The 25242-nt window shown below is 34.1% G+C and overlaps 1 non-coding gene and 2 pseudogenes across 1 annotated transcript; 1 reads left to right on the top strand and 2 right to left on the bottom strand.

Moving 5' to 3' along the window:
• Window positions 1-3488: 3488 nt before the first annotated feature.
• LOC146906500 (small nucleolar RNA R71) lies at window positions 3489-3595 on the top strand. Its single transcript, XR_015020838.1, has one exon. It is a non-coding gene; the product is annotated as a small nucleolar RNA R71 (small nucleolar RNA).
• A 975-nt stretch (window positions 3596-4570) lies between these two features.
• On the bottom strand, window positions 4571-6198 carry LOC146906499 (histone-lysine N-methyltransferase, H3 lysine-9 specific SUVH5 pseudogene; annotated as a pseudogene).
• Window positions 6199-20536: 14338 nt separating this feature from the next.
• On the bottom strand, window positions 20537-22162 carry LOC146906498 (histone-lysine N-methyltransferase, H3 lysine-9 specific SUVH5 pseudogene; annotated as a pseudogene).
• Window positions 22163-25242: the final 3080 nt, after the last annotated feature.

Raw genomic sequence — 25242 nt, 5'->3', positions numbered from 1 at the left:
ATGGACTACAATAGTTGTAAGTGATTTTGTTATGTTTACAAAGATATGTGTTTTTTATATATAGGGAAGTAAGAATTGAAGATCAGAAATTGATAGTATTTCTCAATAAACCATCATATTTGACAAAGGATCTTGATTTGTTTAGTATGTCCTTCATATTTATATATCGAAAGAGACTTGTGTAAGGTATAACAAAAATAAATAAAAAATGTAAAATATATATATAATGACATTAAAAGATGTGTCCTTTGTCAATTTTTTTAACCTTAGCAAAAGTTTCGCCTAACTTACTACCGGGTTAAGCTTATTGTTTCCCTACTGGCTTTTCCCGGTTAAGCTTATTGTTTCCCTCAATTGGTTTGATTCCCTCATCCTCACTCACACCAAAACATCTAGCTATGTATGTAATGATGCCACCCACCACTATGTCTCCCCTACCGGCTGGTCTAGTAGCTACAAAGTCTAGATAATCAATCAAATAAAGCCAGTGTTGATGGGGTGGTTGTAGAGCATTGCCCATAACATGAACAACTCATCGGTTCTAGTGTTTCCTAGCTCGGCTCTACCCCAAATAGCGCAAGCCATGACCCTCTGAAGGTACCTAAGTACGGGGTTGTGAATGTTGCTAGCTTTGTTGGCTCTAGGGACATAGTTATCAAGGCCGGTGATGCGGTTCCAAAAGGCAGCTGGGTCATAGTTATCCGGTTTTAGACTATCATCCTTTAGACTATGAATATACCCCTCATTGACAAAACCTAAGGCTTCACAAAAGTGCTGAAGAAACATATTATAATCAATATTCATTAACCGGAAAACAACTCTATGATTAGGGTTATCAAAATTCAACTTATCTTTGGTAAAAATAAGTGAGCTTAAAAATTCATAAGTGAAATTCTCATAACCCCTCATAGGTGTTAGCATATTAGTCCAACCTAGCCTACCTATCAACCTAAAAACATCATCTCTAAGCCCTAGCACATTCAAATCATAGGAATCAGGATATCTAGAGGGATGTAAGGTTTTAGAAGTAAGAATTTTGTACCTGTCCCTTTGTTTGTTATCTTTGAATTGAATTCCATGATTCTTGACTTGTGTTTGCTTCTTTGGGGGAGGACCTCCTTGAGATCTTGCTGGTTCCTTACCACTTCTTCTTGAAGCCATTTGACCCTTGTTTGAATTGATTGGAAGGTTTAGGGTTTGGAAAGATTTTGGTGGAAAGGATTGGTTTAGGGTTGGGTTTGATGTTGAAGGAAGGTTTGTGGATTTAGATATGGAGATTAGTTAAGGTTTTGTGGTGTTTGGGTTAGGTTTTGAAAGATTAGGGTTTTGGTGAATTATAGGTTTGGATGGATGAAAGATGTTTTTGATTGGTGGTTTGTGTTTGGAATGATGTTTAGAATTGGTTTGGTGAAAGAATGGAGTGATTTGGTGAAGATTTGATGGAGATATGAAGGTTTGAGGTTTGATAGTTATGGAGGTTTAGAGAGAGGTTTAGAAGATGAAAGAAGGTTGTGGTTTGTGAATGAGGAAGAGGAAGAGAGAAATTTATGTATATAGGCATCAAGACATCGGACACGGCCGTGCCACCCTTGGCACGGGCCGTGCCAACACTCTGTGGCTCCTGGCTTCTTTTTCTTCATAAACCATGGCAAGGCCGTGCCAGCTTTAGCACGGGCCGTGCCAACCTTCTGGTAAGGGGCTTCAAAATTTTTCCTTTTTTAAATTTTTTCGAATCACACTTGGACAATTACCTACAAAACAACTTAAAAACAAAGAAAAACAAAACAAAACAAAGCAATTAAATGCGTGGGTTGCCTCCCACGAAGCGCTCTTTTAATGTCATTAGCTTGACGGTTAGAAGGAGTCCTTAGAATGGATCAAAGATATCATATTGTGTAGATGACGCTATAAAACGTTCTTTCACAACACGATCGTTAAGCATGCAGCAAGAGTAAAGAGCGGGACCCTTCATAACATTTTCCAACTCAAATCCTACCATCTTATCACTCACTTGAAAAACTATCCTACCGTTCTTGACATCTATAAGAGCTCCCGCAATGGCGAGGAAAGGTCTACCTAGGATTATAGGGACATCTTCGTCCTCCACAATGTCAACGACTACAAAATTAGTTGGGATATATATCCCTTCTATCTTAACGGGTATGTCCTCGACAAATCCTACAAGTTTCATGGTAGAACGATCAGCTAGCTTTAACTCTATTTCGGTAGGTTTCAATTCTCCTATCCCTATCCTTTTGAGAAGAGACAAAGGCAGCAAACTAACACTAGCTCCTAAGTCACATAAGGCTTTGTTTATGGTTTCATTCCCAATTTCACATGGTATGGCAAAGCTACCTGGATCTCTAAGTTTAGGGGATGCTTATTGAATGATTGCACTAGTGTCTTTAGCCAAAGCTATTGTCTCACTATGCTCTATAGGCCTTTTCTTTGAAAAAATTTCCTTTAAAAACTTGGCATATAGAGGCATCCTAGACAAAGCTTCAGCAAAGGGGAGTTTAATGCAAATCTTCCTAAGTATTTTGACAAATTTTTCAAACTTACCCTCTAGTTTAAGCTTATCAAGATTTAAGGGGGATGGAGTTTTGTTTTCTTCAAGCGGTTTTGCTTCTTCTATCACAATTTTATCACCTAAAGGCTTGACATTTTCTTTCCCAATGTTTTTAACCTTAGCAAAAGTTTCGCCTAACTTACTACCCCCAAAAGATATGACATTAACTTGGGCTTTGGGATTGGCTTCGGTTTGACCAGGAAAGACTCCCGGTGTTTGGGAAGAGGTAGCCACTTGTTGGGCTATTTGAGCGATTTGAGTTTCAAGCATTTTAGAGTGAGTAGCAATAGAATCAACCTTGGTATTGAGCTTGGAAAGAGAATCATTCAGAAATCATGTTTGGTTTTTAAGTTCTTGAAGTTGTTTGGTTTGGTTGGCAATAGAGTTTTCCAACAAAATTTCCAAATTGAATTTCTGAGTGAATCTTTGGTTGTTTGCATAACCGGGTGGTGCTACTTGTCCATAGGGAGTTTGGTTTTTATAAAAATTTTGATTTTGTCTCATCCCTTGGTTGTATTGAGCACAATTCATTTGCTCAACACCATTAATAGCACTACCTAGTTGGCAATCAACACCAGCATGACCAGTTATACCACAAATTTCACAAGAAGGAGTAGAAGCAGAATTGATAGCACTAACATTGAGTTTTTCAAGTTTTTCAGTTAGTGTATCAATTTTAGAAGCAAGGTGGTCATAGTTAGAGACTTCGTACATACCTGCCTCCTTTTTGGAGGATGAAGAACTAGTGATGGCTCTCTCGTCGGTCCATTTGTAATGATTTTGAGCCATGTCTTCAATCAAGGCATACGCCTCCGTGTAGTTCTTGTTCATAAGTGCTCCACCTGCAGCTGCATCAACATACATCTTAGTGGTATAGGACAAGCCATTATAAAAAGTGTGGACTATAAGCCACTTCTCTAGGCCATGGTGGGGACAAAGTCTTAGCATTTCTTTGAAACCCTCCCACGCATCGTAGAGAGATTCCCCATCTTTTTGGTTGAACCGCGTGATTTGGTCTCTAAGTTTAGCGGTTTTAGATGGTGGAAAGAATCGGGCAAGGAATGCTTGCCTCATCTGATCCCATGAAGTAATGGAACCGACTTCGAGGGAATGGAACCAAGCGCTAGCTCTATCCCTTAAGGAAAAGGGAAAGAGATGAAGTCTTACTGCCTCTTGGTTCTCCTTCATGGTTCCACTAATTCGTAGGAAAACAGAGATGTGGAGATTGGGATCCTCAGTGGGGGATCCCGAGAATTGGTTTTGTTGCACCAAGTTAAGTAGGGCAGGCTTAATTTCGAAGTTGTCATCCTCAACCGTTGGGTACACAATAACAACTTGTGGCTCAGCCGTAGACGGTGTTGCATACTCTTTTAGAGTGTGATTGGCCATGGCGGTGTTATTTCGTGCGTCTCTCTTTCGTTTATGCAAATACCTTTCGATCTCAATGATTATTACAACTCGATTTCTGGTTTTTCGCATAAAAAAATTGAGAACCCAAGAAGTTAACGATAACAGAAAAACAAAAAGTTAAAAATAGAAACGAAAAAAGAAAAGAGAAAGAAGAGAGAATTCTAATCACTAAAAAAAAAGTTAATCAAATTAGTTAACTCCCCGGCAACGGCGCCAAAAATTTGATAGGGCCAAACCGCAAGTGCACGGCCTATCGAAGTAATAGTAGTAAGTAGAGTATCGTTCCGCGAGGGAGTTGTTCAATCTAGTTAACTTTTAGAAAATGATTAGAGGAGAAAGAAATAAGAAGTTTGAGAGTGCAGTTGTTTGCAAGTAAATAACAATAATGATAAAAAGCCTTGGGATCATTGATTCATCATAATAACGAATCTTTTCACAAGCAAGCCTTAAACTTATAATTATGCGTTAATCTTAATTACTAAGGACAAGTTTCTCTTTAGCATATCACAGCTCCTTTCGAAGTCAGTGAGTGTATCCCTCCAACAACCACACCTATTCTCATGGGTGATTACCTTTACTGAAAAAATCTCATCAATACAGTCGACGGATGCATTCAGAAGCTCCACAATAACATGCTTTCGTCTTTAAATTTCCATTTGAATCAATCACTTGATCGATCTTGTAATTGTAATTCAAAGTCAGCTCATTCATGCTCGGAATGTTCTCAGCTGCATATAGCATGATGTGTGGAATCCTCAGATCATCATCATCGTAAAGAACATTTCGAGCAAACAAATTGGGAGAACAACTATGGTTGATAAACCTTGCCACGTTACCATACTTAGCAGCATCAATTGTAAACCTACCACTATCACATCGATCATCAATGGCCTCTTTACCACTTGAAGCTTCTAAGGGTTGATATGAACTCATCTCCTTACTGTTAACCATATATGAATCCTCTGCCCACGAACTATAGACCTTGTGAATATAATTTCCAATATTAAATAAATACTCATCATTATCAACTATTTTCAAAGCTTCCTCATCTTCAATAATCTCACCTAAATACTCACAAATAAAATGTCCAGAAGGAATTGCATTCTCTGATCTCACACCCCATCCATTCGCCTTAGTCTTGAAAATTTGAAGATTAAATTTAATCTCATTTTTCTTTACTCTAGTAATTTTCCCTCCACTCTTAAGAGCACAGGAACATTTCATTGAATCAGAATAATGATCAACACATTTACGCCCAACAGAGGAATCATTGAAAAGCCATTCAGGATAAATGTTACGAGTAATGTATTGAAAATATGGAACCTTGCCAGAATCTATACGATTAACCACACATATAGGAACAACTTCTTTTCCATTGGAAATATCTTTAACAAAAAATTTCTGATAAGGCAATCTAACCAAACAAAATTTAAAATCTAATTTCCCTTTTTTTTCCCAAATAGATTCAACTTTATAAAGACCATAGTAACAATACACCTCACCTCCACCACGTGCACCACCACCACCGTTCTTTGAATTAAACTTTATAATAACTCTAATAGGATTCTTAACAGCAAAACTATTCATCAGAGCAAGATTCCCTTTATCACATTTTCCAGAATTAATGACATTACCTCCTTCCCCTATATAAACGAACACTTTTGTATCATCCATATCGTCAAAATGACAAGAAACAATGCTAGTTGCAATTAAATTATCATCCTTTATCACGTAATCAATGAGACTTAGATTCTGACGATGAAGACCAACAACATTGAGTTCTTGCCAATACTGAAACTTGTCACCTACTTCAATTCCAGGGACATTTCCAATAATTTTTTCCCATCGTGAGTGAATTTTCCTCTGTTTTTTAGAATCCGTAACACTTCGATAGGAAGCGCGTCGGCAGTAAGTTCCTTACCGAGTTTTCCACAGAGAGCACGGAAGTTACCTAATGTAGTTTTTACTTTCTTTCTTCTTGAATCATCGGAAGTCAAAGACGGCTTGTTACCTGAAGTTGCATCTTCACAACGACGTTTTAAATGCAGTTTCTTGATTGGTGTTTCCTTGGTATCAGTGTTTCTTTGAACCTTTGACAATACTCTCCTGGTGCTTACATTCTTGAACAACAATGATCTTTCAGTAAAGTTCTTGTTGGAGACTTGAAATGGTTTGTGTTGTGGGTTCGTAGTGGAAGACGAGGGCTTCGTCTTAGTCATTTAGTGATTGGCATGGTGGGTTTCTTGATTGCAAAGTGTATATGGCTGGGTGATTAATTAACAGTTACTTTTCTTCTTGAAGACAAGAAATGAAACTGTTCAAGTAGAAAGTGTTTAGAAGTGTTCAAGTCAAAGTGTATATGGTGGTTTTAATTATAGCCACCAGTTATACTAACTAATTGTGTAACTAGCTATAATTATCTAACTAAAATCTAACTGACTGTAACTACCTTAACTAACTCTAGTTATATAAACATGGTTTAATAAAACTCTGCTATGCAACAGTGCTATAGCAGCGTTATAGTCGCTATTTCGTAATATTTTGTAGGAAATAAATTAGCATAGAAAAACAATGATTTGTGCAATGGTGATAAACCGCCGCCTCAGCCACTATTTAATAATACTTATGCATCATATGATTTAGGCTTGAATTGGTACTGGAATTTGTGTTGTCAAATCATCTTATGGGATAAGAGGGCCTTAATCCAACCAATTATCATAATGAGTTATTTAGACATTGGCAGTCATTCACATACTGAATATGAGGGTATTTTTCTACTGATGTTGCTTTAGGGTTTATTTTCAACATTGTTGGCCTTCCTATATGTTTTTACAACAGACTTTGAGCTTAGATATACAACATTTTGCGCTATTCCAATTTTAGAGCTTACGTACCTTTCTATATAAATCTCATTTGGCGCTTATATGTTAATTATTCCAACATCTAGGTGTTTTGATTACATTTTGACTCTAAAGTGTGTTATTCTTGAGATGATATGAAAATGATTTTTGTTCAATTCGACGATCTCTATTCAGATAATTATGTATTATGTGTGTTTTTGATACTTTCTTTGTTGATTCTTAGTATATTTTTGTACTGACCTAAATTTGTGGTTTTGTAATAAAATCTGAGCTTTTATATGAAGTTTGTCGTAATTATAATTTCAACACCGAAGTGTGACTAGTCTTACTACTTGGACATTGTTATTTAGGGGAAACTAAACTACATTGTCCTCTCCTAAAGTCTCTTTCAATGACACCGAGACCCCTCTAGTTTTAAAATGAACATTCACCTCCATTAATTGTTTTAACTAATGATACACTGTCCCTCGAAAGCTAACATAGTTGACAGAACGTTGCATAAACGCCCACTGCACAAAAGTCCAAAGAAAAGAGAATCGGAAAAAGAAAAAGGGAAAGATCGCGTTTACACATCTAGAATATGATTAATGCCCATGTATACTGAAATAACCATGGCACCACTGTAAGTCAAAGCCACACCAAACTAAATCGCCGCTTTGCAGTGAAGTTTTGTGTTAGTAGACTTCTCAGTCATTCTCTGATGCAGTGGCTAGTGGTTTTCATGATTTGTTTCAAACCACCTATACACAGAAACATTAAAAAGGTAAAATTATAAGCAGACTCTTTTTTTTCTGTTACATCCATATAATTTTTTTGGTTACAAAATTATAAGCAGACTCTAAAAAGCTACCAGCATTGACTTTTTTACATATTTGTTGTAGATCCAAAAATAGTCTCGACAACTTGAAAATCCCAAATTGCAAATTTCTTAACAAGATTCCAGCTGAGATAGTGATCCAAATTTAGCAGAAGCAACTCTGGCAAACTTGGAACATCTCACATTGCTTGATTTCTCAGCTGCCGATTTCTTTGTTGCACTAATGCGGTGAAGTCTGCACCTGAATGAACCTTCATGAGTTGTAACTGGTTTGCATTTGTTTTCCTTTCCATCTTCAAATCTTGAAATAGTTTCCTTTCTGTAACATTTTCATGACTTTTGAGTTATGATCAATGATTGTTCTCCACTTTCAATTGATACATTCTTCTTTTTTGCTAGTTCTGGAAATAATAAGAGCGTCAAGAATAGTTAGTGAAGAATTGATACTACCAACACCTTTTATTGGAAAGTGACCTAACAATAACATTATTGTTTAGGTGTCGATCCTGTGGTTCCAAAGGTATAGGGATGCTATAAGGGAGAGTAATCCCATTGCTCCAAAAAGATAAAAAAGAAGTCACAACTTGGTTTCCAAAATTCCAGTCTAAAATCAAATTCAAACACATGAATGTTACCAAAGTTTCGATTAAATAACAAAGTACGCGTCTTGAATTATCAATTTTTATAAAGAAACAGCTCTTTAAAAAACGAAACCCTAATTCTATAGAAATATATAATTGTAGATGATACAAGTGCATTGACTACTTTCTTAAAATTGTACAAAGAAACCCTAATTCTATATTTATAACATTGTTAATCCTTGACCACGCATTAGAAACAGAACAACAATATGAAAACATTCATTAAAAAATAAAATAATAATAAAATAATAATAATAATAATAAAAACATTGAAAATAAAAAAAAAAACCTAGAAAAGTGAAAACAACGTGTTATGAAGATGTAACTTTAAGTAACAAAAATAACAAACAGACTGAGAGGAAAGAAAGCATCAATGATGAAAACACGCAGTCTTTGATTTCAGATAACTCAGGATGAGAGAAAGAAATAAGATCATTAGGTAACTTCCTTGCTCTCTGCGGAACCTTCCACTGTAAGAAATTTACCGGCGACGCAGCTCCTATGGAAGTGTCACGAATTCTTAAACACAGAGGAAAATTCACTCACAACGCAAAAGAAAATTGCTTCGTGAATGAACTTCCTCTATGTTTTAGAATCCATGACATTATTGATCGATTAGAAGAATTCACAGAGAGATGCAAGCGTTTTATATTTGGGTGTTAAGAGAAGTAAGGGTTTAGTTTATGATGAACAGAACATAGATTTCTCTACTTTTATAGAGTAAAAAATATTTATATAAACGGAACAAATTCTTTTTTACGGAGGACAAACCGAAACTGAAAGTTAATGGATAAAGTTAAAAGAAAAAACATATATTTTTCTAAGGGGAAGAAAAACTAATTAAAATTTGATAAAACAGGATATGCACTAAAATTATTTGATACGTGTCCCATTTACCAAACAAAGCTTCTCAAGAGACAAGTGAGCACATTGGGATTACTCAATCAAAAGAAAAGAAGCTGTTAGATAAAGATATGATAATATGAACATGATTAAAATCAACTTTATCATTTGTTTGACAGACACAAGATAACAAATAGGATATCATTATTTTATTTTAATAATTAAATGAGAAAATTACTCTCGTAATTAATTAAATATTTTATAAATGATATGTAATTAATTAGTATAAATAAGTATGAAACTAGTATGGACACCCGTGCCAAGCACGGGCTAGAATTTCGTCATACTTAAAGAAGATGATATTGTGATGTATCAAATGTAATTTAAATCTCAACATTGGATAAAAGAAAGAGTGCACATCGAACAACAAATAAGTTAAAAAATACAATACTTAAGTCTTAAAGTTTTGGATGAAGATATAGTATCACTTTCACTTGTGTGGTTGGTCTTTCTTAAATGCGTCAACCCACACCAGTGTTGACTCCTCATAAGGCCCAAAAGTTGTATGATGTCCTGGTCTAACATTATGGGATAACAGGAGTGGTTATTGGTGGTTGATCACGAACACATAGAGTCTGACACTTAATGGAGATATGTTAATGTATCAAGTGTGTTAAAATTATAGTGTATGAAAGAGTGGATGTTGAACAACATCTAAATGAGTTGACTCATATACTTAATGTCCTATGATTGTAGAGGAAGATGTGATTTCAATCTCACTTTTGTGGTTACTCTTAGCCTAATATGACTATGCAACTCAATGTAGTCTCCCACGAAAATCTCAACATTATGATATTTGTGTGGTTGCTCTTAGTTTAATGTGATGATACAATTTATTATAGGCTCCCTCGGAACTCTGAACATTATGATGAATTATTTCGTTAGTTTTTAGATGTCATTTGTTTAATTTTTATGTTAAATTTAATCTTTTGGGGTTTGAATTGTTTTCATGCAACATTTTTTTAATCAATCACTATTATTTTAAATTCCTTCACCTATGATCTTTGTTAAAATTTGATCAAATAAAAATGCTTATGTATTATGCTTAGTTGACAAAATACGTGTTTATTAGACATTTTTAAATGTTGTGTTTTTTAATTGTGTCTAATTTTTTAGTAAATTAATCATAAAAAAAATCTTAAACTCCTTCAATAAACCCAATCTCTCAATTTATTTTCATCATTTTTCTTTTCCTAGTTTTTACATTCTTTTCTCATGAAAGAAAAGAATATAAACCCCTATAATAAATTAAAATCAAATCACCATTTTGACCATGTTGTGCCTTCGTCTGACCTTATTTGGCTATGTCACATAATTACAGACTCAGAGAGTCGTGCACTTGAAGAGAGATGTTAGTGTGTCAAATTTGAGTATAATTTCTACAATGGATGAAACAGTAGATGTTCATATATATATTAGAATTTAAATGAAATGATCATATATATATATATATATATATATATATATTTCCGAATAAACAAGTATTGCCGAATATATTATTTTTATGTTACCATAAATTTTGTGTAGTGCAATAAACAAGTATTGCCGAATATATTATTTTTTTGTCAAGAATTATTGTGAAAATTTTATTATTATTAAAAAATATTTATCTTAGGGTGAATTTTATTAAAAAAAACAGAGAGAGAACCTATAGCAACGGACAGTTTGGTCCTATACCAACGGATATGGAGGTTGACTAAAGTTATTTAATAGGTGTAAAATGTTGTTGCTATAGCTCCGAAATCTATAGCATCAAGCTAATTTTCCGTTGGTATAAGCTATTGAGACGGCATTCTTGTCGTTGCTATAAGCATAGTATCCTAGACGGTAGCAGGTGGGCGTTGGTATAGGTTTTATGACCTATAGCAACGGCTTTTGAGACCTTTACCAACGGTTTCTGCCGTTGCTAAATGGCAAGTTTCTTGTAGTGTTGATTCAGCTGATATATTCTATAATAAAGCTAAATAAAAATGTAAGTCAAGATAAATTACTGGTTATAAGTGAACATGTAAATGAAGTGGAGATAATAGAGAAATGAAAAACATGGGCATTTCCCACTTAAATTAAAGAAAGAAAATAACGAAATGAAATAAGAGAATTAGGTAAAGAAATGTCAATGTAACAAAGGCATAAAATAGAATTTTAGACAAAATTTTCAATAATATGAATTGTGAATCGAAAATGTGTTGTGAAAAAAGTGAGAGCAAAAACAATTATTTTATAGCCAAATACATCATAATCAAAATGATATTTTATTGTTCATCAATTTGTACTTATCAACTTAGAAACAAAATCACGAAAATTCAAACCCATGATTTTATGATATTGATTCTATTTATTTGACATTTACATTTTTTTAGAGAGACCTTTACACACCTTATTGTTTGGTCAAATATAGATAAAGTGAATAATTGAGGTGTCTAGAGTTCAAATCTCGTCCCCTGCATATAACGCATTGTCGTGAACAACAGAGCTATGTTCACGTGGACATTGGTTTACATATTAAAAGGTGACAAAGTCATAAAATTTGATTTTTTATTTATTTGTATAATAAATATACATTTGAAGAAAAAAAATATATAGTAGTAATTGAATTAACTATATAAATATGAAACATGTTACACTGTAACAATTTAAATATTAAAAGGTGACGATGTTAATTCTCAAAGACCTCATATGAAAAACTTTTTTTTAATTGTCTAATGATGCAATTTGGTTGAATGGATATAAATGATAATTAATTCTGAAAGCTTCATCCCAATAAATGACATTCTGTTTTTGGAATATTATTTTCCTTTCATAAAAGTAGCATAACAATTAGATATCTACCACCAAAGGACTAAATTGTCATGCTTTTCAAAACACACAAAAAACTTTTTTTTTTTTGACAAAACAAATAAATTTTTTTAATGGGAGGAAGAGGAATATAAAACTGATGAAAAAGTAATTGTCTATATTTAGGAAAAACATCATATAATAATTAACAAATGAGTAACGATCCATTTTGATTGGATCATAAAAAAACAAATGAATTATGATCCATTTTTTGATTGGTTGATAAAAAATAAATGAGTCATAATCCATTATCCATTTTGATTGGACGATGAAAAGCATCAGATAAGATTAACAATGGGGTGCCTATTTAATATGGTGCTGAATAGATGAAGCATCCACAATTGTGGATGATCTTATATAAAGATAAAAATAGAGATACTCTTTAATGTGATGACTATTATAAACGGAATAAATTTTTTCACATTAATGCATTTTAATGTGATTACATTTTAAAAAGAATTAATGTGATTTATATTGCGATTAATGTGTCCTCAAATAATGAGTTAATGTGATTTATATTGAAATCCGTTCCAGGTATGAGATCCATTTAAATAGTTCACCTCTTTCAACAAATATTTTTTCATATACAACAATCAAAAATCGAATCCTAAATCAAATAATAGTTAAGGGATTTAAATATCTATCATTTGTGTCACACTATGTTGATAATTTTTATGTAAGTTTTGTAAATTAAAAATATAATAACATGGTTTTATAAATTTCAATTTATATTTCAATTAAAAACATCAGTTCAATGTACTCAATGAAGTATAAACACAAACACTATAAGAAAAAGTGGTTGTATTTTTATGGCTCCTTCTCAATCTTAAGTCTTAACGTTCATCAAACCCGTATGAAGAATTGGATCCATATTGCTTTCAGTATAGAAAGGTCAGGACCACTTACTTCCCTATATATAAAAAATATATAGGGAACCAAGTGAAGGAATGATGCAAGTGACATGGAAATTTGGATGGTTTGTGACTAAACGTTTGCTGAATTCTACTATTGCGACTAAGTGGCTGAAACCAGGACTTGGTATAACAGCTATGTGAGTTGTTTTTGCCATTGGAATGGACTACAATAGTTGTAAGTGATTTTGTTATGTTTACAAAGATATGTGTTTTTTATATATAGGGAAGTAAGAATTGAAGATCAGAAATTGATAGTATTTCTCAATAAACCATCATATTTGACAATGGATCTTGATTTGTTTAGTATGTCCTTCATATTTATATATCGAAAGAGACTTGTGTAAGGTATAACAAAAATAAATAAAAAATGTAAAATATATATATATATATATATATATATATATATATATATATATATATATATATATATATGATTATAGGTTGTAAAGTGACTAATTAAAACTTATTATAGAAATGCAAATTGTTCTGGACCGGCCAAAAGGATTGTCGGCCCATTTACTTAGGCCCAATACCTTCCAAAGCCCAAACTCCACGTTTGGCATTATTGCTCACAACTTACCCCCTCTCCGCAAGGGGGTGCACGAAGCAAACGAGACTGGTTCAAACGAACGCCAACGCCTCTCTTGCACGTTCGTTTCCCGCAATAAACTCTCCGGCGGTTACACTTCCCACGATTTCGTAAACGTCGGAGCCAGGTGTGCCTCTCCAATGGCTCTGCAGCTCTCCACCTCTATAAATAGGGGACTCATCGCAGTCCCCAAGGTAGAATTCTTTTCTTCCTCTAAACCCTCACTCTCTGATCTCTACTGACTTGAGCGTCAGAGTGCCTGTAGGTACACACCCCATCCGCTCCAAGAAGCATTCTGACGTATTCCACCACTGTCACAACCACCGCATTCAAAGCACCGGAAGTCTCCTTCTGATCAGGTACGATCAGTGGCGCCGTCTGTGGGAAAACTATAAGCTTCCCCGTTTTTATCCCTAAAAACCAAAGCTTTTCACAAAAAACTACAATGGCTGCCAACGGTGCCAAATCCCAGTTACGAAGTGAAGTGCGCATCCCTCAACGGGATGGCATGACATCCTCACCTTCACCTGTGGACACTCCCAGGGAGGAACCGACTCAGATAGTTCCTCTCCAGCAAAGGCCTCTACAGGGTCCCAGCCGTCCCACAGAGACACCAGACGATGCAACACCTACCAGCGCCCTCGTTGGTAACCTGATCCGCACAGTTCAAAGTCACTGTCCTTAGGGATTTATCCGCCTCATAAGCACATATCCTCCCAGGATATAACAGGTTCTTCTCTGATATGAATCATATCAGAGGTGACAGAACAACTCGAATCTGTTAAACACTGAAATGATGTAACCCAAAAACTCAGTGGTATGGTATTTTTTTTTTATAGCATACAAAATTGGTTTTGATTCAATATTGATGAAAGCAAGTGAAAAAGTTTTGGTTTTTTCTTCTGTACGTGTTTCATTTAAGAAAACACATTGTACTTTTGTAAACCAAGAAAGAACCCTAAATAAAACTAGGACACATCTCGCCAAAATAACCTGCATTTTCCCACATGTTGTCGGTGTCAGGTAACCCCTCCCATTGGACCAAAACTTGACGCTGAGTTCCTTTCTGCAATACTCTCGAGCCCAGCGCACGTAGACGTTACAAGTCAAGGCGGGTGCCAGCAATTTCTGGTGCCAAAGGAATGATATGTGCAATACAGGATGAATCTTAGCATGAAAACGCTTGAGTTTTGAGATGTGTGAAATACAGGATGAATCTTAGCATCTGCTCGAAGTCGGACCTCATATGCAACCTTTCCTAAGGCGCGTACAGTTTGGAAAGGTCCAAAATAGAATTCAATAAAGCAAAGGTAAAGTTAATATTAACTTTTTCAATAAAAAATGCAAAGGTAAAATTGAGATAAAAAAGTGATAAGATATAAACTTTAAGATATAAACTACTTGAATTAGCTTATTAAAAAGCGATACGAGCTCATAAAAATAAGTTATAAGTTCGTGAGAGGATGACAAGTACAAAACAATTTTTTAACCAAACTGAATGATCCATTATTAATTAAGAAACACACGTACAGTAGAAACTCTTTAATTTAATACTCGGTAAATTAATAAACTCTCTAAAATAATAAATTTGTCCGGTCCCGACTTGGGCCAATGTAAAAAATTGAAAAACTCGATAAAATAATAAGATAATAATTTTTCGGGAGATCCCTTTATAATTTTCGGTCCCAAGAAAATCATAAATTAATAATTCATAGAAACTGAAAAAAAATATATTAAGAATACATTGATCACATTTGTTCCTCTTGTTTACATTTAATGTACTTCAAAAGTCATTATTGATTTCCAATGTATATGAACACAGTAGTTACTAATTTACGTTGAGTCTCAAGGTTCGCTGCAACGTAATTCTAAGAGGCATAAACTAATTTGCCTTTTTGTTTGGTATGTACAATATAATTACTTAAAAACTCTTTAAATTAATAATTATTAATTTATCGATAAATTAATAACTCTCTAAATTAATAAATTTCTCCGGTCCTGACATTATTAATTTATAGAGCTTTAACTGTATGTGAAATGAAGTGCTTCCCAAAATAAGGTGGAAATATTGGTTCCTGTCAAATCCATTTCCAGTTACACTCAGGAGCTGCAAGAGGTATAGTAGAATGAATAAGTCACTTGAGAAGCTGATTGCACAGAGAAAAATTCGAGTGATTCCAATTGATTGTTGTCAGGCGCAGTAGTGATTTGTTTACGTTCCTCTATGCAATAGTTCTGCTATAGAACCACTATAGCCACTATTTAACAAAACTTAGGCGTACTATTTTTATTGATGCTTTAGCATCACCAGTTATTCGTCTTTGGTATCGTACTGTATGGGTTCTTGTTTTGTGTGTATCCTGTAAGCACTGCTGGGGTTTGTTTTCAGGATTGGAGCCATTTTAGCACCTGTGAATGTTCTTGATTAATTTGTACTCCGCCTACAAAACTTCTTCCTTCAAGCGGAAGTACAGATACAATTTGTAATATGTGCGTGTTTCAGGACCTGAGCTACATGAGAGGTGACATTATGTTTTCTCCTTTGAAGATTATCATTTTCCATATGACGCTTGGCGATTGCAGACGAGTGTCTTGATTCTTAGTAACTGATTGTATGTGCTTCTTGTTATGGACACATTGCGATAACATTTTTTATCGGCTGGAAGAACATAATCTGTTTATTGTCTTGGAGAAAATTTTGATACTATATGTTATTTACTTCAACATAATCTGAATGTGTGAAGCGTCAACGACTCCCATTCCAATTCAGATTCCTTTTCTTCATCTGATATAGGTAAAAGCTCTATACTCTGGCTGAACATGCCAAAGTAGTGAAAAGTTTGCCAACTAGCATGTATATGGCATCAACTCCACCACTGCCACCATATGCCCGGTTTTGCAAGAATTTCACCGCCTCCAACAACTTAATAGTTGAAACTTTATTTACCGTTTTACAATTTGCAGGAAGCCCATGTAGCGATATGAACCACGTGTCTTCCGTCTTACCGGCTAATCCTGGTGATCTATTGAGTACTGTTCCAGTTGAATTGAAACAACTGGCACATGCGCTTGTACCTCTACAGGTTGCAATCGTTGTTGATCCACCTACCTACTTCTCCAAACACAATTATTGGGATGAAAAAGAACGAATGGTATTCTGTTTGAATTGAGAGAATCTGAAATATTCATTAAAACACACAACCTTGAGTGTGTTTGGATAGAGGATTTGAAAATTCAAGGGAATTTGAAATTCTAAGGAATTCAAATGCTTCCATTGAATTCCTTTCATTTTCAAAATTTATTGTTTGGGTAAGGTTGTGCAAGAATTTCCATTCTACTAAAAATACAGGACAAACAAGAAACTTAAAATCAGTTTCAAGTGAACCACTGAAAATATGTAATTGAAATATAATACTATTTATCAAGCTACAATGAATCATGAACCATTTTTGTCATCATAATCTTAGCGAAAATATTATACCATTAAAAAGGAATTTACTATAATCAATACAACAAAGCAAATCTATCATCGTTACCATCCTTGTTGGAAGAAGGACAACTTAAATCTTTGTCCTCCATCAAAGGTTTGCTAGAACCACGATTCTTCTTGGTTTCTAATGTTATGCAATAACATAATATGTAACTCTTCATGGTTAAGTGAAACTAAAAGCTCATCTAACAGCAATACAACGCAATCAATGTTAAAATGCATAATTTACATAACAAAGTTTTTATTTTCTGCAAACTGATTGTCTGCTTCTTGCTATGAACACATTGCGATAACATTTTTTATCAGCTGGAAGAACATAATCTGTTTATTGTCTTGGAGAAAATTGTGATACTATAAGTTAGCTCTTTTGAACTTTTATCTATGTTTTAAACATAAGTCCAGAGATAGCAGTACAAGTATTCAGATTCAGGACTAAATGAAATAGCAAAAGAAGGATAAATACTGACACAACCAACACCCCCAGAGAAACGAAAACTCCAACAACTCATACAGATAAAACCAACCAACGTCCTCAAAGCGCTAGTAGAAAATATAGAAAAATGAAGGAACAAATATGAGCCACTCTTACAGACATAAACATCATATTGGTCAACCATGAGTCAAATAAGGTCTTAATTATTCAGAAATATCTATATCGCATTTCATCACATTTTCATGTTCAAATTTGCGTAGTGAATTATACCCATCACTTATTCTCATGATCAATATTGTTTTTCAATACTGAATGAACTCATGCATAGAATTCATATAACAACCAGTTTATACAATGTTCTCATTCAAGTGCACAAACATCCCCTCACGCTTCAGCCCGGCCCAATTTTTTCACTTAGCAAAGCAATTTTTTCACTTATATTGTATTCTATTGTGCATTGCCCCCAGTTATGTAGGAAATAGTCTGGGATTAGTGCCTTAACAACATTTTATTTGTTCTTAGTTTGTGTGTAACATTTGCCGCTATCAACTATTGTTGCAAGAGATATAACATTTAGCGCTATTCCAATTTTTGAACCGGACTGAATGATGCATTATTAGTTAAGAAAGACACATGTGAAATGAAATATGTTCTCATTTGGGTTACACATCTGCTACGGACTGAATTACTACCAACATATCTTGACACTCTAAAAGAATTGTTTGGAAGGGAAAGATCCAACAACAGTGCTCAAATTCTAGATGACATTCAAGGAGGAATTTTCTGCATCCCTTTCTTTTGCATTCTCCACCTTTTCCTCATTTTTCACTTCTACTGTCTGAATGAGAACGTCAACGACTCCCATTCCAATTCAGATTCCTCTTCTTCATCAGGTATAGGTAAAAGCTCTCTACAATCTGCCTTAAAATGCCAAAGTAGTGAAAAAATCGCCAACTAGCATGTAGATGGCATCAACTCCACCACTACCAGCATATGCACGGTTTCGCATGACTTTCACCGCCTCCAACAACTTCTCACTTTTTCGTGTTCCCACGACATCAAAATGTTTCTCCGCACAAATCAACCACCAATAGGCATCACCGCTGCCGTCAAACTGTGGCATGTCCATTTTCCCCCTACTGTGAATTTTGCTGCCAGCCACGAACTTGCAGTGTTGTCAAAATTGGTTTGACAAAATTCTGCTAAGCAAGAGTGATATAGTAGCCCTATAGCCGCTATTATGTTTGCTGTCAGCCACGAACGTGTAGTTTTGTCAAAAGTGGTTTGACAAAATTCTGCTAAGCAAGAGTGCTATAGCAGCCCTATAGCCGCTATTTCGTAATACTTTTTGTGAAGTAAAAAAAACTACCCCTCGATCCACGCCTCAAAAGGGGTGTCATCTAAAATCCATGGATTCACGATCAAACCCTCCATAATGCGTTTTTTATTTTTTTAAGTGGTCAAAAGGGGAGTACTAAATAAAGTATCACAGAAAAACAATGATTTGTGAAAATTCTGCAATGCAATGGCGACATAGCGCCGATACAGACACTATTTAACAATACTCAGGCATCATCTGATTTTGGTTTGAATTGGTGCAGGAATTTGTGTTGACAGATGGCTACAAGTCTGAATTCAATTTTGGAAAAGATATTCAAGCATGAGTTGGGATAAAACCAGAACCAGGTAAATGGTTTACCAAATACAAGAGGAACCAAGTAAATGGCCTCATTTTGCTTTAGGTTGTGAGATAATTTTCCATTCAGCTTGGAAGTGAAATGAGTTAGGTCTGTGACTACTTTATTTTATGACAGGGTAGTAACTCAACAAGAGTATAAGTGAAAGATATCCAAGATACAACAAAATTCCCAAGATAGCCGTACAAGTACTCAGATACAGGACCAAATGAAATAGCAAAATGAAATAAAAGAAGGATAAAGACAAAAACAACCAACGCCCGCAGAAAACCGAAAACTCCAACAAATCCTAAAGAGAAAACCAAACAACACCCTCAAAGCGCCAGAAACGGGAATAGAAGATTTAGAAAAATGAAGGAACAAATGTCAGTTACTCTTACCGACATAGACATCATATTGGTCAACCATGAGTCAAATAAGGTCCTAATTATTCAGAAATCTCCATATCCCATTTCATTACATTTTCATATTCAAATTTGCGTAGTGTATGATACCTATCACAAGTGGTACTAATGGCCATTTTACAACCGTTCATGAAGACTTATTCCCATGACCAATATTGATTTCAATACTGAATGAACTCATGCATAATATTCATATAACAATCAGTTAATACAATGTTCTCATTCTAGTGCATAATTCATCCATTTATCATTATTCGACCTCATTAATTGAGAGTTTTTCTACAATCTGTATTTTCTTCCGCAAATTCTTTGTAAATTTCCTCTCTTGTGCTCTTTCTACAATTTTTCATGATAATGATGTCTCTATCGCGCTCCCTCATTCAGCTTTTCATCTCATAGTAACATTGCATACATAACATAACTACATTTATAGATGCTCAACACATAACATTTAGATTGTTGACAAAAAGGAAACACACCTAGCCCTATTTTAAGATCAACAGACATCAGTATTGATCTAAATGAAGCATGGGGAAATGAGAAATACAATAATTCATCAGTACTGATATACACTGAAAATCATATATTAGCAAAAATCTAAACCAGACATGTTCAACTTCATCCAAAAAAATGTATTACTCAAGTAATTACACTGTTGTACCAATCTATTGTTTCTGTTGAATAACATTGCAGTCGCAAGGGAACTAAAAACTATATAAAGTAATATTTGTCTGCAAGAAAAAGATCATACATGGTGGATTAATTGGTTCCACATGTATTTTGCATTCCTCTACAGCAACTAAAACGGGGCATGGCTTGAATATCACCTATTAGATTTATAATTAAGAAAACAATATCAAAATTCGTTCTTGACAAGGTAGCATTTAATAAAGCAGAGAAGAATATGAATTTATGAGCAAAATAGAATGAGAGGGCCAAAGTAAAAATGAATTACCTTTACTGAAAAATCTCATCAATACAGTCGACGGATGCATTCAGAAGCTCCACAATAACATGCTTTCGTCTTTAAATTTCCATTTGAATCAATCACTTGATCGATCTTGTAATTGTAATTCAAAGTCAGCTCATTCATGCTCGGAATATTCTCAGCTGCATATAGCATGATGTGTGGAATCCTCAGATCATCATCATCGTAAAGAACATTTCGAGCAAACAAATTGGGAGAACAACTATGGTTGATAAACCTTGCCACGTTACCATACTTAGCAGCATCAATCGTAAACCTACCACTATCACATCGATCATCAATGGCCTCTTTACCACTTGAAGCTTCTAAGGGTTGATATGAACTCATCTCCTTACTATCAACCATATATGAATCCTTTTCCCACGAACTATAGACCTTGTGAATATAATTTCCAATATTAAATAAATACTCATCATTATCAACTATTTTCAAAGCTTCCTCATCTTCAATAATCTCACCTAAATACTCACAAATAAAATGTCCAGAAGGAATTGCATTCTCTGATCTCACACCCCATCCTTTCGCCTTAGTCTTGAAAATTTGAAGATTAAATTTAATCTCATTTTTCTGTACTCTAGTAATTTTCCCTCCACTCTTAAGAGCACAGGAACATTTCATTGAATCAGAATAATGATCAACACATTTACGCCCAACAAAGGAATCATTGAAAAGCCATTCAGGATAAATGTTACGAGTAATGTATTGAAAAAATGGAACCTTGCCAGAATCTATACGATTAACCACACATATAGGAACAGCTTCTTTTCCATTGGAAATATCTTTAACAAAAAATTTCTGATCAGGCAATCTAACCAAACAAAATTTAAAATCTAATTTCCCTTTTTTTTCCCAAATAGATTCAACTTTATAAAGACCATAGTAACAATACACCTCACCTCCACCACGTGCACCACCACCGTTCTTTGAATTAAACTTTATAATAACTCTAATAGGATTCTTAACAGCAAAACTATTCATCAGAGCAAGATTCCCTTTATCACATTCTCCAGAATTAATGACATTACCTCCTTCCCCTGTATAAACGAACACTTTTGTATCATCCATATCATCAAAATGACAAGAAACAATGCTAGTTGCAATTAAATTATCATCCTTTATCACGTAATCAATGAGACTTAGATTCTGACGATGAAGACCAACAACATTGAGTTCTTGCCAATACTGAAACTTGTCACCTACTTCAATTCCAGGGACATTTCCAATAATTTTTTTCCCATCGTGAGTGAATTTTCCTCTGTTTTTTAGAATCCGTGACACTTCGATAGGAAGCGCGTCGGCGGTAAGTTCCTTACCGAGTTTTCCACAGAGAGCACGGAAGCTACCTAATGTAGTTTTTACTTTCTTTCTTCTTGAGTCATCGGAAGTCAAAGACGGCTTGTTACCTGAAGTTGCATCTTCACAGCGACGTTTTAAATGCAGTTTCTTGATTGGTGTTTCCTTGGTTTCAGTGTTTCTTTGAACCTTTGACAATACTCTCCTTGTGCTGACATTCTTGAACAACAATGCTCTATCTGTAAAGTTCCTGTTGGAGACTTGAAATGGTTTGTGGTGATGGTTCGTAGTGGAAGATGAGGGCTTCGTCTTAGTCATTTAGTGATTGGTATGGTGGGTTTCTTGATTGTGAAGTGTATATGGCTGGGTGATTAATTAACAGTTAACTTTTCTTCTTGAAGACAAGAAATGAAACTGTTCAAGTAGAAAGTGTTTAGAAGTGTCAAAGTGTATATGGTGGTTTTATTTATAGCCACCAGTTATACTAACTAATTGTGTAACTAACTATAATTATCTAACTAAAATCTAACTGACTGTAACTACCTTAACTAACTCTAGTTATATAAACATGGTTTAATAAAACTCTGCTATGCAACAGTGCTATAGCAGCGTTATAGCCGCTATTTCGTAATATTTTGTAGGAAATAAATTAGCATAGAAAAACAATGATTTGTGCAATGGTGATAAACCGCCGCCTCAGCCACTATTTAATAATACTTATGCATCATATGATTTAGGCTTGAATTGGTACTGGAATTTGTGTTGTCAAATCATCTTATGGGATAAGAGGGCCTTAATCCAACCAATTATCATAATGAGTTATTTAGACATTGGCAGTCATTCACATACTGAATATGAGGGTATTTTTCTACTGATGTTGCTTTAGGGTTTATTTTCAACATTGCTGGCCTTCCTATATGTTTTTACAACAGACTTTGAGCTTAGATATACAACATTTAGCGCTATTCCAATTTTTGAGCTTACGTACCTTTCTATATAAATCTCATTTGGCGCCTATATGTTAATTATTCCAACATCTATGTGTTTTGATTACATTTTGACTCTAAAGTGTGTTATTCTTGAGATGATATGAAAATGATTTTTGTTCAATTCGACGATCTCTATTCAGATTATGTATTATGTGTGTTTTTCATACTTTCTTTGTTGATTCTTAGTATATTTTTGTACTGACCTAAATTTGTGGTTTTGTAATAAAATCTGATCTTTTATATGAAGTTTGTCGTAATAAAATCTGATCTTTTATATGAAGTTTTTGTTACATCCATATAATTTTTTTTGGTTACAAAATTATAAGCAGACTCTAAAAAGCTACCAGCATTGACTTTTTACATATTTGTTGTAGATCCAAAAATAGTCTCCACAACTTGAAAATCCCAAATTGCAAATTTCTTAACAAGATTCCAGCTGAGATAGTGATCCAAATTTAGCAGAAGCAACTCTGGCAAACTTGGAACATCTCACATTGCTTGATTTCTCAGCTGCCGGTTTCTTTGTTGCACTAATGCGGTGAAGTCTGCACCTGAATGAACCTTCATGAGTTGTAACTGGTTTGCATTTGTTTTCCTTTCCATCTTCAAATCTTGAAATAGTTTCCTTTCTGTAACATTTTCATGACTTTGAGTTATGATCAATGATTTCAACAATTGTTCTCCTCTTTCAATTGATAAATTCTTCTTTTTTGCTAGTTCTGGAAATAATAAGGGCGTCAAGAATAGTTAGTGGAGATTGATACTACCAACACCTTTTATTGGAAAGCGACCTAACAATAACATTATTGTTTAGGTGTCGATCCTGTGGTTCCAAAGGTATAGGAATGCTATAAGGGAGAGTAATCCTATTGCTCCTAAAAGATAAAAAATGAAGTCACACAACTTGGTTTCCAAAATTTCAGTCTAAAATCAAATTCAAACACATGAATGTTACCAAAGTTTCGATTAAATAACAAAGTATGCGTCTTGAATTATCAATTTTCATAAAGAACAACTCTTTGAAAAACGAAACCCTAATTCTATAGAAATATATAATTGTCTATGATACAATTGCATTAACTACTTTCATAAAATTGTACAAAGAAACCCTAATTCTATATTTGTAATATTGTTAATCCTTGATCACGCATTAGAAACAGAACAACAATATAAAAACATTTATTCAAAAAATAAAAAATAAAAAAATAATAATAATAAAAACATTGAAAATTAAAAAATTAAAGAAACCTAGAAAAGTGAAAACAACGTGTTATCGGGAGCAACTGCATTTAAAACGTATGAAGATGTAACTTTAAGTAACAAAAATAACAAACAGAATGAGAGGAAAGAAAGCATCAAAGATGAAAACACGCAGTCTTTGATTTCGGATAACTCAAGATGAGAGAAAGAAATAAGATCATTAGGTAACTTCCTTGCTCTCTGCGGAACCCTCCATTGTAAGAAATTTACCGGCGATGTAGCTCCTATGGAAGTGTCACAAATTCTTAAACACAGAGGAAAATTCATTCATAACGCAAAAGAAAATTGCTTTGTGAATGAACTTCCTCTATGTTTTAGAATCCATGACATTATTGATCGATTAGAAGAATTCACAGAGAGATGCAAGCGTTTTATATTTGGGTGTTAAGAGAAGTAAGGGTTTAGTTTATGATGAACAGAACATAGATTTCTCTACTTTTATAGAGTAAAAAATATGAGCAATGCTATATCTCTAGAAAAATAACATCAAGAATTCTTCAAGAATAAAGAATAGCCAATCACAATGCACTATTTGCCACAATTCAAGGAGGTGTGGCTGAAAAATAGGAAGTGGACAAATAAATCATCCAATTAAAATTTGCCAACTATTTCTTGAAAATTTCTTGAAGCTATTTTTCTTGAGAAGTAGCATTTTCCAAAAAATATTTATATAAACTGAACAAATCTTTTTTTACGGAGGAAACACCGAAACTGAAAGTTAATGGATAAAGTTAAAAGAAAAAACTAGTATATTTTTTTAAGGGGAAGAAAAACTACAGTAGAAACTCTTTAAATTAATACTCGGTAAATTAATAAACTCTTTAAAATAATAAATTTGTCCGGTCCCGACCTGGGCTAATGTAAAAAATTGAAAAACTAGATAAAATAATAAGATAATAATTTTTCGGGATATCCCTTTATAATTTTCGTTCCCAAGAAAATCATAAATTAATAATTCATAGAAACTGAAAAAACTATATTACACTCTATTGAAATATGATTCAATAGTTGTCTCTTTTCTTTTAAAGTTCAAAAGTCATTATTGATTTTCAATGCATATGAACACAGTAGTTACTAATTTACGTTGAGTCCCAATGTTCGCTGCAACGTAATTCTAAGAGGCATAGACTAATTTGTCTTTTTGTTTGG

The sequence above is a fragment of the Medicago sativa genome, chromosome 7 (assembly GCF_051527215.1).
Source record: "Medicago sativa cultivar Bolivia chromosome 7, Bolivia_mono, whole genome shotgun sequence".
In the NCBI taxonomy this organism is placed as follows: domain Eukaryota; kingdom Viridiplantae; phylum Streptophyta; class Magnoliopsida; order Fabales; family Fabaceae; genus Medicago; species Medicago sativa.
Note: the sequence above shows the minus strand (reverse complement) of the source record. Positions and strands in the feature narration are given on the sequence as shown.